Source organism: Mauremys mutica, chromosome 22 (genome assembly GCF_020497125.1).
Source record: "Mauremys mutica isolate MM-2020 ecotype Southern chromosome 22, ASM2049712v1, whole genome shotgun sequence".
NCBI classification, from domain to species: Eukaryota; Metazoa; Chordata; order Testudines; family Geoemydidae; genus Mauremys; species Mauremys mutica.
Window position 1 is genome coordinate 21,497,894 of NC_059093.1, and position 14,856 is coordinate 21,512,749.

General features: G+C 56.5%; 1 non-coding gene across 1 annotated transcript; it reads right to left on the reverse strand.

Annotated features, from left to right (window-relative positions):
* Window positions 1-4,208: 4,208 nt before the first annotated feature.
* On the reverse strand, window positions 4,209-4,280 carry TRNAE-UUC. The gene has a single exon. It is a non-coding gene; the product is annotated as a tRNA-Glu (tRNA).
* Between the last annotated feature and the right edge of the window lie 10,576 nt (window positions 4,281-14,856).

A 14,856-nucleotide genomic window follows, 5' to 3' on the forward strand; every position in this document is an offset into this window, starting at 1 on the left:
CAGCAGGGGCTGGCTGTGGGCAGGGGGTGTGGGGCTGGCTGGAGGCAGGGGCTGGTGCAGGCAGGGCAGGGGATGTGGGGCTGGCTGGAGATGGGCTGGCTGTGGGCAGGGGGTGTGGGGCTGGCTGGAGGCAGGGGCTGGTGCAGGCAGGGCAGGGGGTGAGGGGCTGGTGCAGGCAGGGCAGGGGGTGCAGGGCTGGCTGGAGATGGGCTGGCTGTGGGCAGGAGGTGTGGGGCTGGCTGGAGGCAGGGGCTGGTGCAGGCAGGGCAGGGGGTGAGGGGCTGGAGGCAGGGCAGGGGGTGCAGGGCTGGCTGGTGTGGGGCTGGCTGTGGGCAGGAGGTGTGGGGCTGGCTGGAGATGGGCTGGCTGCAGGCAGGGGGTGTGGGGCTGGCTGGAGGCAGGGACTGGTGCAGGCAGGGCAGGGGGTGCGGGTACAGGGGGTACAGCCCACCCTGTACGGTAAGTGCCCCCTCAGCACCGGGGTAGCAGCAGCAGCCCGGGGCTTGGGGGCTATTTAAATGGCCCGGGGCTCCCCTGCTTCCACTGCCCCGGCCCTGTAAATAGCTGAGGGAGCCCTGGGGAAGCTGCGGGGCTCTGGGGGCTATTTAAAGGGCCGGGGTGGTAGAAGCAATGGGAACCCTGGACTTTTTAAATAGCCCACAGCGCCCCGCAGCCCTACCCCAGCCCCTGCTGGGAGCCCCAGGCCCTTTAAATTGCCCCCTGAGGAAGCCGGGCCACCCTGGTACAGCGCACCAGCTCTTGCCAGTACGCAGTACCAGGGCTTGGGCACTTAGGGGTGGGGCCCGATTAAGGGGAATCAGGAGAATCGGCCTAAAGCTGGGGTGGGGGTGGGGCAGGACTTGGTCCCATTCTGGACACCACCAAAAATTATACAAACCTGCCGCCCCCGTCCAGCCCAACCTTCTGCTGATGCACCTCAGCCCACACCCGTGCAGGGTTTGAAGCTTCCATTGCTTAAATTCCAGGACACTGAGGGATTTCAGCTCCCCTTTGCCCAGAGGGAACCTTCACCCCACTCCCAGCCAGGTTCTTGTCCATGGGATCACTGTAGGGGGGCTGGGTCCCGCTGGGTCTTTTCTCTCTCTGTGACAGGCCAGGGTGCAATAACTGGGGCATCTGAGCACCCAGGACCTTCTGTGGGGCTGCCATTCCCCTTCCCCTTCTGTGGTCTCATCTGTCATTGACTCCAGCCTTTTTTCTATCCATCGTCAGTGTTGGTGAAAACCAGTGTCAATGAAGCTTTTCTGTAGTAGGCCTGAAACTTTAATCGACCTAACAGGAACAAGGGACGTACATCTACCTATGACAGGTTTCAGAGTAGCAGCCGTGTTAGTCTGTATCCGCAAAAAAAAAAACAGGAGTACTTGTGGCACCTTAAAGACTAACAAATTTATTGTAGCATGAGCTTTCGTGAGCTAAAGCTCACTTCTTCGGATGCATAGAATGGAACACACAGACAGGAGATATTTATACAAACAGAGAACATGAAAAGGTGGAAGTATGCATACTTCCACCTTTTCATGTTCTCTGTATGTATAAATATCTCCTGTCTGTGTGTTCCATTCTATGCATCCGAAGAAGTGAGCTTTAGCTCACGAAAGCTCATGCTACAATAAATTTGTTAGTCTTTAAGGTGCCACAAGTACTCCTGTTTTTTTTTTTTTTTTTTTTTACATCTACCTATGTCAGCTAATTGCTTATTAGCTTGTTTGGATAGCTTATCAGCCATTTTGGCTCCTCAAGTGTATGCAGCTGTTTTTCCATGTATGCATCCAAAGTATCTAGTACAAAGGGTCAACGGATGTATCTTGTGTCCCCGTCAGAATGACAAATGTATCCTCAACAGATGTATCTTGTTTCCCCCACAAAATGATATATGTATCCTGCGTACCCAATTATCCCCTAACAGATACATGTACAGGTTCTACAGGTCAACCAAATGACGTAGACGAATGTAGGCTAAGTTGTTTGTTACTGATTATAAGAAGGCCCGTTCGGGCTTGTGGGGTGTGTCTCTTTCTCTGGCACTAGCCGAGAGGAGCACCCGCTCAGCTGACCGATCCATAAAGGGTGTGGTACTCGTCTTCCTGTCTCCGTGCCTCCTTGGGGTAATTAGGTAAGCTCCAGGGGGAAACGAGCCCTTTTGGCTAACAGTCAGAACCATCCCAAGCCAGCTGCACTCGCCTCAAAAAGACAGTGTCCCCTGCTGGGTGTACATCACTGACCTCCCTCCTCTCTGAGCACTGACTGCCCCTCTGTTTCCTTGCCTCTCAGTCTGTGCAGATGGGACCTTTCCCTCCAGTGCTGGAGGATTCGCCCTTCTCATCTACCCTTGTCCCAAGCAGCACAGCGGGTGGGAATCTTACATGTACCGAGGTGACTTAGGAGCAGAACACCCCCGACCTTCCATGCAATTAGCACTTGCCCCTCACTGAGCAGGATTGAAACTCCTGCAGGGAGACTGCTGGGCCACATCCCCTCTGGGCGTGAGCAAAGCAGCAGGGTGAAAAAATCAACCTGGAGATGGGGGAGATTGAACCCAGGATCTCATACACGCAAAGCATGTGCTCTACCACTGCACTACATCCCCAGATAGTCTTTGCTTGCTATGGGTTACACCAGGGGTAGGCAACCTATGGCACGTGTGCCGAAGGTGGCACACGAGCTGATTTTCAGTGGCACTCACACTGCCCAGGTCCTGGCCACCAGTCTTGGGGGCTCTGCATTTTAATTTAATTTTAAATGAAGCTTCTTAAACATTTTAAAAAACCTTATTTACTTTACATACAACAATAGTTGATTATATATTATAGACTTATAGAAAGAGACCTTCTAAAAACATTAAAATGTATCACTGGCATGCGGAACCTTGAATTAGAGTGAATAAATGAAGACTCGGCACAGCACTTCTGAAAGGTTGCTGACCCCTGGGTTACACTCAGAGCCCTCTTGTTTCCAGAGCATTCAGTGGCCTAAGAGCAGCATGGGGGACATATTCCCTGCTCTGAGGGCCAAACCTGCTGTCCTGGAGGTTGCTGGTTCTTAGGGGTCACTTTGCAGCAGGGCCAGATTGGATGTGTGGGGCAGAGAGAGTGGGTGCCCTGGACTCAGGGTGCAGAGATACACTCAGCCCTCTCCCCTGCATTGGGTGAGGGGTGCTGCCACCCTCTGCTGGAAGGTAATGGGAGGGGAGGGGCGCTGTGAGTCGCTCAACACCTGACCCTGGTGGCAGCAGTGGTGTGGGAAGCTCCAGGTGTTTCTAGGATCTGCTCTTTCCACCTGCCTGTGAAGTCCAGCTTTCCCCAGCACATTCACTGCGGTGCAATTGGGTCACTGTTTCCATGGCTGAGCAGCAAAGAATCACTCCCAGTTTCCCTTCTATCGGCAGCAGGATTAGCCTGTGTCAGTGATTAATGAGGTGGATCTAGTTGTAGATTGTTATTCATTCCCCACCTTGACAATTCACACAGTCCCTTTCCTACTCAAATCCCCAGCACCTCAGTGATCCTGGTAGCAGGGGTTGGGGCCTGAGATTTTCAGGGTCCTTTTTACCCTCCACCTGCAGTGAACTCAGCTTTTCCCTATCTCAGACAATCCATGAAATAACAACAGGGGCATAAAGAAAGAGGGGAGGGAACATCTCACGGCCAGGGCTGGATGTGCCCAGGGCCCCCTGCTTGTCCATTGTTTCCATGGAATTTGGCCCCCTGCTTTGCACAAGGGACAGAGAAAGATCTTGCTGTTCCTGTGTCTGTGCAAGGAAAATTGTGCGTCTGTATGAAAGAGAGGCAGGAAATGGCCCCATGATGGGACAATATCCTCAGGATTAAGACCTAAGGACTCAGGCTGAGAACTGATAGAACTGCACTCATCTGGGATTTAACAAATTGTCTTCCCTGGAGCAGGGCCAGATCCAGCGTTTTTGCCGCCCCAAGTGGAAAAAAAAATAAAGAAGCTGCAGCTCAACCTCTGCCACTTTTGGCCTCAAGTCCTTCCCTCTGAGAGGGATGAATTGCCGCTGAAGCCTCCCCTTTCCATTGACTGCCCCAGGGACCTGCTTGCTGCACTGGCGCCTGGAGGCAGCCCTGCCATGGAGACAGTGGGAAGATGGGGGGAATCAGGAAAATACCAGGGATTTGTTTATGTTGTAAGTGAAAAACTGAAGCAGTTTTGGTTTAAAGTCACTTTTCCCTGACTGGGAATTGAACCCAGGCCATAACAGTGAAAATGCCAAATCCTAACCACTAGACCACCAGGGAGGTGATAATACTGTTTTTCTTCTCATTTATGTTACACTTTCTTAGGCTACTTTCTATCCACTTTCTGAAGCTGCTCCATTGTCCATTCCCTGAGGGGCTAGGAGCAGAGAATCCCTGTGCTCAGGATCACAACCTGAGCCCAACCCAAGACACTGAAACAAACACAAATGATGCTTCCTCCAGCAGGATCACAGAGCAACACAATGGAAAACCCATCAGGAACAATCCTCCTCTGCTTTCATTTACCCTATCGCAACCCTCTCAGCAGCCGACTCTCGTGGGAAGGACACTGAGCTGATAGGAGCTCTGGCATAGAGACCAAGGGAGGGGTGTTGCTCCCCCTCAGTGTGAGCTGATCACGTTCTGACTCTGGAGGAGGAGAGAAAGGCGATGGCCACATGATGGGGCCAGTATGTACCACAACATGGTTCTTTTATGTGGGATGACTCTGAACACTGACTGATCTCCACTTCCTTGGATTTGAAGAGATGTTTAGTTTTGCACTTGGGAACCTATAAGGCTGAAGCAATGTTATGGATGGTGACACTACGATTAAAGGGTTATTTAATGTAGAAATTGTTAAAAACTCTTAGCTTAAACTGGAACTGCCTGTTGTTAAAGGCTGGTTTCCCCACGTCAGTTCCATAAGCTCTGCTAGAAACACCCTGGATTCTCTCCTGCCTCGGTGGGAACTGCAGGGAATCGTCCCCTGCTGCCCTTGGCTCCAGGCTGGTTTTTCTGGGGAGGGGAAGTGGAATTGATTTGTTTGCTGTTGAGAAGGGAGCCAGGCCAGTTCTCAGGGAACGAGAACTCCCAGCATCTTCCCAGCCCAACCCAGGCTGCTGCCCTGTCCCAGCCTCTGTTCCCCTGGGGGCCCTGCGTGTTTGACTCTACAGCAGGCTGGGAGCAGCAGCTGAGGCAGAGGACAGCCTGGGCCAGGCAGATAAGAAGGAGTTTAGCCAGCAAAAAAGGTAAAATGGCAGTGGAGTATTACCTTGGACTCGACGGCATTTCTCCATTGGTCTGTCTGCTCTGGGGCAGGGACAATAACACGTCCTGCTGCTTTCGTTATTTCAAAGGGCAGTTTAGGATTTTCAGTCTCACACACGGTGCACAAAGCAGGACTCAACCTTTGCTGTAAACTAAACAAGCTGCTCACAGATTCTGGCAGCCACAATGAGCCATTTGGTGTGAGAGCCCAGACCTGCCCCTTTCCCAGAGGGAGACAGGGGTCATCTGTGTGGGGACTGGACCACTGACCTACCCGCTCCTAACTCCCAAACGTTCAGTAACTCTGTTATCAGTGCCTGTGAGTGTTATTTAAACCATAAGAAAAACCACACTGGGCTGGACCAAAGGCCCATCTAGCTCTGAATCTTGTCTTCTGACAGTAGCCAATAGCAGGTGCCCCAACAACCAGTCAACAAGGCACCACTGGGAGTTGAACCTAGGATCTCCTGTTTACAAAACAGATGCTTTAGCCAGCTAAGCCATGGTGCCTGTGGGTAGCTATAACACACTGTCTGCCCACACCTGACTCCTTGCCATCGCCACCGGGGCCTGACAAGCTTTACTCGTGTTTGGATTCTGTAAAGCAGAGGAGCAGGTGACGTTTTACTCCTAAGATGGGTGTGTGATTCTTTGCACAGGTCTGTGCTGCAAAATTAGGTCGGTTTAACTAAATTACTCAGGGTTGTAAAAAAATTTACCCCCCCCCCCCCCAAGCAATGCAATTCTATCAACCTAACCCATGTGCAGATAGCGCTGTGTCAACAGGAGGGCTTCTTCCATCAACAGAGCTCGGGGAGGGGCTTGGTTAGTGAAGACCCAGAGAACAGGTGGCCCATGGCTCTTGCATGTGGGGAGGCTGGGCATGAGCACTGGAAGCTCCCTAAGAGCTAGTCCACCTCTTGCTCCTTCCTCTCCTCCCCTGCGACCTCCTTGCCTGCTGCTCGTGCCTCTACACCCTCTGCCCCAAGGTCTGCCCACCACCCCCACCTCTCTGCCCCTCCCCTGAGACCTGCCCTGCCCACCACCCCCACCTCTCTGCCCCTCCCCGAGACCTGCCCTGCCCACCACCCACATCTCTCTGCCCCTCCCCTGAGACCCACCCTGCTCACCACCCACACCTCTCTGCCCCTCCCGTGACACCCGCCCCGCCCACCCCCCACCTCTCTGCCCCTCCCCGAGACCTGCCCTGCCCACCACCCACACCTCTCTGCCCCTCCCCTGAGACCTGCCCTGCCCACCGCCCACACCTCTCTGCCCCTCCCCTGAGACCTGCTCTGCCCACCACCCACACCTCTCTGCCCCTCCCCTGAGACCTGCCCTGCCCACCGCCCCCACCTCTCTGCCCCTCCCCTGAGACCCGCCCTGCCCACCACCCACACCTCTCTGCCCCCTCCCCTGAGACCTGCCCTGCTCACCACCCACACCTCTCTGCCCCTCCCCTGAGACCCGCCCTGCCCACCCCCCCCACCTCTCTGCCCCCTCCCCTGAGACCTGCCCTGCCCACCACCCACAGCTCTCTGCCCCTCCCCTGAGACCTGCCCTGCCCACCACCCCCACCTCTCTGCCCCTCCCCTGAGACCCACCCCGCCCACCGCCCCCACCTCTCTGCCCCTCCCCTGAGACCCGCCCTGCCCACCGCCCCCACCTCTCTGCCCCTCCCCTGAGACCAGCCCTGCCCACCACCCACACCTCTCTGCCCCTCCCCTGAGACCTGCTCTGCCCACCACCCCCACCTCTCTGCCCCTCCCCTGAGACCTGCCCTGCCCACCACCCCTACCTCTCTGCCCCCTCCCCTGACACCAGTCCTGCCCACCGCACCCACCTCTCTGCCCCCTCCCCTGAGACCTGCCCTGCCCACCACCCACACCTCTCTGCCCCTCCCGTGACACCCGCCCCGCCCACCACCCACACCTCTCTGCCCCTCCCGTGACACCCGCCCCGCCCACCACCCACACCTCTCTGCCCCTCCCCTGAGACCCGCCCTGCCCACCACCCACACCTCTCTGCCCCTCCCCTGAGACCTGCCCTGCCCACCACCCACACCTCTCTGCCCCTCCCCTGAGACCTGCCCTGCCCACCACCCCCACCTCTCTGCCCCTCCCCTGAGACCCGCCCTGCCCACCACCCACACCTCTCTGCCCCTCCCCTGAGACCTGCTCTGCCCACCACCCACACCTCTCTGCCCCTCCCGAGACCCACCCTGACCACCACCCACACCTCTCTGCCCCTCCCCTGAGACCCGCCCTGCCCACCACCCACACCTCTCTCCCCCTCCCCTGAGAACCGCCCTGCTCACCGCCCCCACCTCTCTGCCCCTCCCCTGAGACCTGCCCTGCCCACCACCCACCTCTCTGCCCCTCCCCTGAGACCTGCCCTGCCCACCACCCACCTCTCTGCCCCTCCCCTGAGACCTGCCCTGCCCACCACCCACACCTCTCTGCCCCTCCCCTGAGAACCGCCCTGCTCACCACCCACACCTCTCTGCCCCTCCCCTGAGACCCGCCCTGACCACCACCCACACCTCTCTGCCCCTCCCCTGAGACCCGCCCTGCACACGACCCACACCTCTTTGTCCTCTCCTGTGAAACCCATCCTACCTGCCACCCACGCCTCTCTGTCCCTTCCCCTGCCCAGCCCAGCCCACCGCTTGCACCTCTCTGCTCCCCCCCGAGACCCGCTGTGCCCACCTCTTTCTTCATGCTGCTGTTGTTATTCCATGAAACATCAGGGATGGAATAAAAAGTTGAGTTTACTCCAGGGTGAGGAAAGAAAGGAGCCACCAACCCCCTGGCAAAGCTCAGTGCCCCAGAGAAAACCTGCCCCCTGCTATCGCAATCACTGATGTGCTGGGGATATGGCGGGAAAGGGACTGTCTGAATTAAGGCAGGATTAATCAAGGCAGGAAAGGGACAACAATCCTCAGCAACGTCATTAACCACAAACATATTCTCATCATACTCCAGCCAGAAGGGAAATGGGCAGGAATTCTTGCTGTTCAGCCATGGACACACGCACAGCAGTGAGTGTGGTGTGGAAGCTGGTCTGGTTAAACAATTGGAAATGATCCCTCAGTGAGATCAGAACTAGAGTGTAGTGAGAAAACTGCATAAAGCAAGTAGTTGTGGCTGAGTGATTAAGGTGATAGATAAGAAATCCATTGGTGGCTCCCTGCTCGGGGTTGAGTCCTGCCAACTATGGAGGAACTTGCAGTTGTTTAAATTTAACAATTTAGTTTCAGTGGCTGAGCATCCTTGGTGTCAACAGGAGCTAGGTCTTGTCTCACTCTCAGGCTGTGTCTATACAACAGAGTTATGCGGCTTTACTTAAAGCATTTTAATTAAACTGCTGTTGCATATCCACACTATGCGGCTTGTGTCACCAGAGCACATCCACGCTAGCAACTCTTGGATGGCCACAGAGAGCAGTGCACTATCCCACTGTGCAACTGGCTGCAGGGTGCTTTGGGAAGGGTTTGCAATGTCTCATGGGTTGTTACAGCATCACATCCTACTACATTGACAGCCGCTTTTCACCTGAAGTGTGTGTGATGGGGCAGAGACTGTGTGTGTGGGGGGAGAGGGAGTGTGTGTGTTAGAGAAGAGTGAGCGTGTCGGCGCGCGGTCTCTAAGTTCTGACAGCTGCTGGAAGCAACCAGTCCTGAGGCAGGGGGAGGGGGACAGCACCGATATCAGCCCCCGCTTCCCTCACTGGCTCAACACAGCACAGCAGTCTCTGTCACACACACACAGGCTGCTACCTGCCTGGCTCGGTGTCAGGGGTGCTGGCTCATGGGGGTTTAGAGGGCCATGGCCCCACTACTTTTTACAAGCCGTAAGGATGAACGACAGAAGGGTGGACAGAGTGGAGTCTTGGGGGGAAGAGGGGTTCTGTGGGTGAGGCCTTGGGGGAGGGGTAGGACGAGGCGTCAGGGAGAAGGGGTGGTGTGGGGTTGGGGGCCTCAGGGAGAAGGGTGGAGTGAGTGTGGGGCCTTAGGGAAGGGGTGTCATGGTGGCACCACAGTTCTGATGCCAGTGCCCCCCCCCGCCACTGTAAGGAAGCTCCCGCCACCTGCTCTGTGTTCGCAGGGCGGGAGAGAGCAGCATCCATGGCAGTGATTTGCTCCTGGTTGCCAGAGCAGAGCAGCAGGCTCAGCTGTCAGAACTTCCCAGAGCGATGAAAGGGGAGGGGCCCAGCCTCTGTAGCAGGAATGCAGGGCAGGCGAGTTCACAGAGGGCATTGTGGGATACTGGAGGAGGCCGGTTATGGTGATATAATGAACAGCAGCGTCTACACTGACAATTTGTCACTTTAAGTTTGCTGCAAAAAGCTCTAAGCTTCTCGTCGAGGTGGTTTTATTTTGTCACCAAAACAGGGCAGTTTTGTCGCCAGACGTGGCATTGCAGTGTGTGCACCAGCCACAAGCTGCTGACCGAGGGAGCGTTGTGTGTTTTTCAAACACCTGAGCAATATAATTCTGCTGAAATAACTTTGTAGTGCAGACCTGGACAAAGATTCACACACACACAACTTGCAAGGAAAACGTCACCTGCTCCTCTGCTTTGCAGAATCCAAACATAAGCAAAGCTTGTCAGGCCCCAGTGGGGATGGCAGGGAGTCAGGTTTGGGCAGACATGACACTTTAGTCACAAGCAGGCACCATGGCTTAGCTGGCTAAAACACTTCTTTCATAAACAGGAGTTTGTGGGTTCAACTCCCAGTGGTGCCTTATTGACTGGCTGTTGGGGCACCTGGTATGGGCTACTGTCAGAAGACAAAATAAGGAGCTGTAGGGACCCCTGGTCTAGCCCAGGGTGGCTGTTTTTATGGTTTAAATTACACTCACAGGCACTGATAACAGAGTTACTGAAAGTTTGGGAGTTAGGAGCTGGTACATGAGTGTTCTAAGCCCCTCGCAGATGACCCCCTCCCTCTGGGACAGGGCAGGTCTGAGCTCTCACACCAAATGGCTCATTGGGGCTGCCAGAATCTGTGAGCGGCTAATTTAGTTTCCACCAAGGGTTGAGTCCTGCTTTGTGCACTGTGTGTAAGAATGAAAATCCTAAACCGCCCTTTGAAATAACAAATGCAGCAGGATATGGTTCTGTCACTGCCCCAAAGCAGACAGACCAGTGGAGAAATGCCAGTGAGTCCAGGGTAATACTCCACTGCCATTTTACTTTTTTCACTTGCTAAACTCCCTCCCAACCTTGAGGGCTCCCAGAGCCCAGTATTGAGCTAGAGCCGAGATGACTACAGTGCAAATTTACCACCCCACGGCCCTAGCCTGGGAGCCTGCACTGGCACGGGGCAGCCGTGGGTGTTTCATTGCAGTGTGGACATAGCCTAGCATTATGTCTACACTGCCATTAACACACCCAAGTCACTATTCTCAAACCCTGGGTCAGTTGATTCAGGCTTGTGGGGCTTCTGCTGCAGGGTTATAAAATTACAGTGTAGACACTTGGGCTTCAGCCCAGCCTCTGAGACCCCACGAGGGGTGAGGGTCTCCGAGCCTGGGCTCCAGTCTGAGCCCCAGGAGCCCAAATCAGATCATCCAGGCCAGCCGGGCCACAGGGATTTTGTCACAGTCTAGATGCCCTCTCAGGGTATGTCTACACTGCAATGTAAGCCCAGGGTTAGCAGAAGTCATGTCAGCAGCCCCAACACATAAACATAAACCATGAGGGAAAGTCCCACCCCCCAAATAAGCTGGGCAGTGTCCTTCTCCCTACGGTTCGTAAGTCCGGCAACCAAAAGTCCTTTAACATGAGCCATCCCCTCTCTGCACCCCACTCACAGCTGTTGTCCTTAGTCAGTGCAAGCCCAGAGGTGCCTCTGTAGAGTTCACCTGCCATCCTGGGTGGAAAAGGAGGAAAATAAGGAGGCCCCGTACTCACTATGTTGTCTAGGGACTCACTCATCCCTCCACAGCCACCCTGTCCTAACGTTGGTCTAACACCTAAATTTTAGTATTGGGACCCAAGCCCCGGCCCACTTGGCTTTGGAACCCCTGTCCCCTGCCGAGCAAGTGCTATTGAATTGAGGGTGAGTCCCTCCATCGGCGTCTGCCAAGCACAGTTCTGCTGCCCTCAAGTCACACAGCAAGGATAACAACCCTTTATTTCTCCTGCCCCCAGGGCCGGCTCTAGCTTTTCTGCTGCCCCAGGCAGAAAAGAAGAGCGCCGCCCCCCCCGAGCGGCGCCGACCGCAGCCCGAGCAGCACAGCGCAGCGCCGCCCTAGCCCCCCCCAGGGAGGCGGCCCGCAGCCCGATCCCCCACCCCCGGGGGAGACGGAGAGCCGCCCGAGCCCCACCCCCCAGCCACGCGCCCGGCCCGCGGCCTTAGCCCCGCCCCCCTCCGGAGCGGCGCAGCCCAAGCCCCCCGAACGGCGCGGCGCGAGCCCTCCCCCCCCCGAGCGGCGCGGCGTGAGCCCTCTGCCCCCGAGCGGCGCGGAGCGCCGCCTTAGCCCCCGCCCCCCTCCCGAGCGGCGCAGCCCGAGCCCCCCGAGCGGCCCTAGCCCCCGCCCCTCCCGAGCGGCGCGGAGCACCGCCTTAGCCCCCGCCCCCCTCCCGTGCGGCGCAGCCGGAGCCCCCCGCGCGGCCCTCGCCCCCGCCCCCTCCCGAGCGGCGCAGCCCGAGCCCCCCGAGCAGCCCTAGAACCCGTCCCCCCGAGCGGCGTGAGCCCCCGTCCCCCCAGCGTCGCGGCCCGCCGCCCGAGCCCCCTCCCCCTCCCCCTCCCGAGCGGCGCGACCCGAGCCCCCACCAACGGCGCGGCCCGCCTTAATCTCCACCCCCCCCAGCGGCGCGGCCGGCGCCGCCCCCTCCCAAGGCGCCGCCCCAAGCATGTGCTTGGTAGGCTGGTGCCTAGAGCCGGCCCTGCCTGCCCCTGTAACATGGAGACTGGGAATCCAACACCAGCCAAAAGTGATCATTTCGGAAAGTAACCCAACATCTTTCCAACATACTGTAAAATCCACATGCAGACTCATACCCGAAACCTTGCAAGAAAATCTTCCTGAGGGGGTCTGAAGCACCTGCTGCTGGAGGGAAAGCGGGAGCCGTGGGTTGGGATTGAGGAGCAGCGTGAGGAGGGGCGGCCTGTGGGTTGGGATTGAGGGGCACTGGGAGTAGGAGGAGGCTGTGGGTTGGGACAGAGGAGAAGGGTGAAGAGGAGCAGGCTCTGGTTGGGAGTGAGGAGCAGTGAGCATAGGAGGGACTGAGGGTTGGATCTGAGGGGCACTGGGAAAAGAGGGGACATGGGTTTAGACTGAAGAGCATCCACATTTGGGGATCCAGCAGGACAGGGGAAGGCAGCAGGTGATTCTAATTCCTTAGGGATATTCTGTGTGTTTGTATGTGTGTGTGTGTGTGTGTGTGTGCAGGGGAGGAACATGCTCTATGCCCAGAGGCCTTTATTCCTCCAGGCTGCAAGGACAGAGGGGCTGTCAGGAAGTTGCCCCTTCAAACCCACACACAAAAAGGCCCTTCTGAGGAAAGGGAAAATCCTGCAGAGAAAAAGTAACATCAAAGAGGACTCCAGAAACACAGTTTAAGATTTTAGTGAGTAGTTTATCACCTGACCAGGAACTTGAACCCTGGACCCTCAAATTAAAAGTCTGATGCTCTGCCAACTGAGCTAGGCAGACTCACAAAGGGAAAAATAGCAAGTTGGTGCAGAGGAGAAACTAGTCAAGAAAACAAGAGTGGGAAACAATACGAGAAACCTGCTGCTTTCTCTGGCCTGGTCGGGGGGCTGTGCCGAACGGGTGTCCGCACTAAGCTTGGCATCAATATGGTGATCCCGGGGAAGCTTGGGGTCCCCAGGTTGCCTAAGGAGGAGTGCACCGGCCCAGGTCGGAAACGGAGCAGGTCAAAACTCCCGTGCCGATCAGTAGTGGGGTTGTGCCTGTGAATAGCCCCTGCAGCGTAGCCTGGGCAAGACAGTGAGACACGGTCTCTTTTTATACACCCCCCTCCCCCGCAGAGCCTGGCTGGCGGGATGGGAGCTCCCATTGTGGGGATCCTGAACTGGTGGGAGGGACACACCCAAGCAACATGGATCTTGAAAAGGGGAACAGAGACACCCACAGATCCCGGATGGGGGCAGGCAGGGGAAACCACACACGGGAGCTAGTTCATGTGGGGATCCTGAACTGGTGGGAGGGAGGCACCATGTACCAGGGACCTGAAACACAGAACAGGGACACCCACACACCAGGTATCTTGCAGCAAGAGCTGCAGTCTTGATTTACAAACTGCAAGTGATGGGGAATTTACCACCTCCCTTGCGGAGCTTGTTCCACTAGATAATTAGCCTCACGGTTAAAAAATGGTCATTTCCAGTTGGGATTTTCTGACATCAACTGCAAGCCAATGGGGTCTTGTTCAACCTTTGTCTGGTGAATTAAAGAACCCTTGAAATCACATATTCCTCCTTCTGGGAATTTGTAAAACGTATTTAAACCAGTGATTAAATCGTCTCTTAACCTCCAGTCAATGAAATCAATTGAGCTTCTTCAGTCTCTCGCTGGAGACATTTTCCTTGTTTTTAAAGGCAAAAATCCTGATCTTTCCAATGGGAGCTGCTGCTTCAATGTTCAGTTTGGGGAGGGATTTGGCTGCACTCAGAGATCTGCCCGCGGGTTACAATCTGCGATCCGAAGGGTCGATCGCAAACAGCGTTTAGATGGGACCGTCAGTGCCGCCCCCATGTGGCCAAAGGTTAGAACTGACCAGCAGAGTTTACAGCTGGAGCCTGGGACGCTCCTGAACAAACTGGGCAGGAAGCCTCTCGCGTGGGATCCTCGCTGGGCAGCAGGAGGCGGAGGGAAGCTGGTTGTCAGGGCTCAGGGCAGCTCCCTGCCAGACTGAGCCAGTGTCTGTGCTAAGCTCAGCATCAATCAGGTGATTCTGGGCAGTTCGGGGTCCCCAGGCTCCCACAGGAGGGTGAAGTAGGTCACCCCTGGAGCAGGTTAAAGCTGCAGGGTGACAGTGGGGTTGCTGCCCCTGTGAACAGCTGCTGTAGCACCGCCTGGGCAGGACAGGGAGAGCCAGTTATACCCCCCCCCAGCCTGTATCGGGGGATGGGAGCACTCACACCCTGGGGACCCACCCACCAGAGATCTACTGGGGGGGAGAGTGGCACCCACACACCCAGGATGTTGTATGGGGGGGACAAGGGCATCCACACTCCGAGATCCTCTGCAGATGGACGGACACCCACACAGCCAGGATTCTGTCTGGGGGGCATTGGTACCCCAACACCTGGGCTCCTGGACGGGGGATGGGGGGCACTGAAACATCCGGGATCTTACATGGGAGGACAGCGGCGCCTGCAGCTCGACATGAGACGGGGGCGGGGGAAGCAGGAGCATTTCCCAGTTCCAGGCTGTCCCCGTCTGGCCAAGGCACAGAGCTCACAAGCAGAGTTTAAAGCTCCAGCTGCCAGGCCATAAAACAAGCTGGGCTCCATGGCTGGTGCCTGTGATCCCAGCGCCTGGGGAGGCTGAGACAGGGTGGCGGATTGGTTGAGCTCAAGAGTTCTGGGCTGCAGGGGGCTGTGCCGA